Source organism: Macaca fascicularis, chromosome 8 (genome assembly GCF_037993035.2).
Source record: "Macaca fascicularis isolate 582-1 chromosome 8, T2T-MFA8v1.1".
Taxonomy (NCBI): domain Eukaryota; kingdom Metazoa; phylum Chordata; class Mammalia; order Primates; family Cercopithecidae; genus Macaca; species Macaca fascicularis.
The window spans coordinates 12,862,444-12,866,361 of NC_088382.1; positions in this window are offsets into that span (position 1 = coordinate 12,862,444).

A 3,918-nucleotide genomic window follows, 5' to 3' on the forward strand; every position below is an offset into this window, starting at 1 on the left:
TTAAGGGGCACAAGTGCAGCTTTGTTACACGGATATGTTGCATAGTGGTGAAGTCTGGGATTTTAGTGTAGCCATCACCTAAATAATGTACATTGTATCCACTAGGTAATTTCTCATCCCTCACCCCATCCCAACCTTCCAAGACTCCAGTGTCTATTCCACACCTGATATCCTTGTGTATACATTGTTTAGTTTCTAAGTGAGAACATTTAGTATTTGACCTTCTGTTTTTGAGTTGTTTCACTTAATGTTTATATATATATATATACACACACACACAGAATATATAGGTATATGTGTGTATACATATACCACACTCTATATATATATGTTTTGTTTCTTTTATTTTAGATGACACCACCTTATTATTTTATTTTCTTATTTTTAAAACTTCAACTTTTATTTTAGATACAGCGGGTGCAGGTACAGGCTTGTTACACGGGTACATTGCACTCAGGTAGTGAGCATAGTATACCCAATAGGTAGTTTTTCAACCCACTACTCCCTCTCTCCTCCCTCTAGTAGTCTACAATGTCTATTATTCCAATGTTTATGTCCATGTGTGCTCAATGTTTAGTTCCCACTTATAAGTAAAGACACATATATATCACATTTCCTTCCTTCCTTCCTTCCTTCCTTCCTTCCTTCCTTCCTTCCTTCCTTCCTTCCTTCCTTCCTTCCTTCCTTCCTCCCTCCCTCCCTCCCTCCCTTTTCTCTCTCTCTCTCTCTCTCTCTCTCTATCGCAGTTTCACTCTTGTTGCCCAGGCTGGAGTGCAATGGTGCAATCTCAGCTCACCGCAACCTCTGCCTCCTGGATTCAAGCGATTCTCCTGTCTCAGCCTCCCAAATAGCTGGCATTACAGGCATGCACCACCACTCCTGGCTAATTTTGTATTTTTAGTAGAGATGGAGTTTCTCCATGTTGGTCAGGCTGGTCTCCAACCGCCAGCCTCAGGTGATCTGCCTGCCTCAGCCTCCCAAAGTGCTGGGATTACAGGCGTGAGCCACAGAGCCTGGCTGTATCGCATTTTCTTTATCCATTCACACCTTGATGGACGCTTAGGCTGATCCCAAATCTTCACAATTGTGAATAGTGCCAGAAATCAGTTCTTCAATGTTGTAGAACTGAAATCCCAATCTACTTGCTGGCTGTCACCTGGGGGTTGATCTCAGCTCTAAGAGGCCCCTTTCATAGTATGGAGGTTTACTTTCTGGGCTGACCAGAGCACATGTCTCTGTCCTTCCTTCTCTGACCGATGGGGAAAACTCTGCAGGTAAAGCATTCATGTGATTTGGTCAGGTCTACCAGGATAATCATTCGATCTTAAAGCCAGTGGATTTGAGACTTTAATCACATCTGCAAAATCCCTTTACAGCAGTAAGTAGATTAGTATTTGATTGAGAAACCAGGGGTCAGGAATCTTGGAGATCCATCTTAAAATTCTGCCTATCTTTTTTTTTTTTAAAATGGAAAATCTTTTAGCATATTTCAAAATTTTTAGAGGTTTTAGAGGTGCCCAGTTTAGCAAAAACTGAGTTGATGTTTTAGAAAGAACATTCTGGAGAGGGCAATGGAGGCTGGAGGCATAAGAACATGGAAATCAATTTAAAGGCTACTGTGGTTATCAAAATGAGATAAAATGAGCATCTAAATTATAATTTCTTGGAGATAGAATTGATACAACTTGATGAGCAAATAGGTAAAGCAGGCAATTGAAACAGGTTTTCAGCCTAAAAAATTGGGTCAGCTTCGATGGTATCATAGCAGAAATGAGATCTAGAAGTGGGATTGGCAAAGAGAAGATAATTAGTTTTTGATGCGTTGAGCCTGATGTCTTGTGTTAGGCCATTCTTACATTGCTATAAAGAAATACCTGAGGCTAGGTAATTTATAAGAAAAGAAGTTTAATTTGCTCATGGTTCTGCAGGTTGTACAGGAAGCATAATGCTGGCATCTGCTTCTGGGGAAGCCTCAGGAAGTTTTTATTCATGGTGGAAGGTGAAGTATGAACAGGCACTTCCCACAGAGAAAGCAGAAAAGACTATATCTGGCCAGGTGCAGTGGCTTGCCTCTGTAATCCCAGCACTTTGGGAGGCCAAGGCAGACAGATCACTTGAGGCCAAGAGTTTGAGACCAGCCTGGGCAACATGGTAAAACCCCATCTCTACAAAAAATATAAAAATTAGCCAGGCCTGGTAGTGCACATCTGTAGTCCCAGCTATTGTAGAGGCTGAAGTGGGAGTATCACTTGAGCCTGGGAGTTTGAGGCCACAGTGAGCCATGCACTCCACTGAACTCCAGCCTGGGTGACAGAGCAAGACCCTGTCTCAAAACAAAAACAAAAACAAAAAACAGAAAAAGATCTCATGAACTCACTCTCACAAGGGCAGCACCAAGAGGATGGTGCTAAGCCGTTCAGGAGAAGTCTACTCCCATGATCCAATCACCTCCCACCAGGCCCCACTACCAACACTGGGGATTACAATTCAATGTGAGATCCAGAGTAGACACACATCCAAACTCTGCCAAGTCTGTAGTACAGATAGGAAGAGAAAAGTTTGAAACTCTGAGGAAACATAGGGGCTGATGATATGTTTCTGGGAATTATCACAATGGATAAGATTTCCTCAATTTAATGAATAACAGAATGGAACAGGACTGAAGATGGAGTGTAAAATATATTAATATCCAAGCAATGTCAAGTTAAGTCCACATAATCAATGACTTATTAGGGCAGGAGAAGGGTACAGTCAAATTTATCTTAATATTAACAAAAGTATTTCACAGAATATTCCATGATATCCTTACATATAGATAAAAGTGACATAGGGGCTATATTAGTCCATTTTCACACTGCTGATAAAGACATACCCAAGACTGGGCATTTTACAAAAAATAGAGGTTTGTTGGACTTAAAGTTTCACAAGGCTAGGGAGGCCTCACTATCATGGTGGAAGGCAAGGAGAAGCAAGTCACATCTTACATGGATGGCAGCAGGCAAAGAGAGAGACAGCTCATGCAGGGGAACTCCTCTTTATAAAATGATCAGATCTCATGAGACTTATTCACTATTACAAAAAGAGGATGGGAAAGACTTTCCCCCATGATTCAATTATCTTCCACGGGGTCCCTCCCACAACTCATGGGAATTATGGGAGCTACAAGATGAGATTTGGGTGGGGATAGAGAGCCAAACCATATCAGGGGCTTTGAGAACCATATAAACAACTCTATTCAACGGTGATGATTAATTATGCATTATCAAAGGAATCAGTGGAAAACAGTCCTGGCCTTGGTGTTGGGGAGTATCTAGGCTTTTCCACCAAAAGTCAGTTCATGTAAGAGATTAAATAAAATACACACACATGAATTTCTTAACAAATGGATAACTAGTTGTATGATATTGAACCAGTCAACCCACTTTCTAGGTCTTTGGGTCTCAGCAATATGTATGTTGCATTCAGTGTTCTGAAAAATCCTTTCATTCCAAAAAATTCTACAGGTTATAAACGACAGGGGGGTGGTGTGCCCTCTTGCAAAGCATCACACAATTCTCATCTTTGTTCTGCCCTGTTTAACATATTTATCTATGATTTAGATAAGTACATTTGTAGCAATTTCATGGTTGAAACAAATCTGAGAGACACAGTTAAGTGACAGATGGCAAAAATCAATATTAAATTGCTGACAGGAATCTGGAAACAAAAACACAAACAGCCAATATTTTGACTAAGTAAAGACGGTTGCTAGAACTTAGAATATATTTTTCAGTACATATAACATGAAAGATTATAACATGGGCTGGGTGTGGTGGCTCATGCCTGTAATCCCAGTGCTTTGGGAGATCACGGAAGCTGAATTTCATAAGGCCAGGAGTTCGAAAGCAGCCTGGGCAACACAACCAAACCTCCTATCTA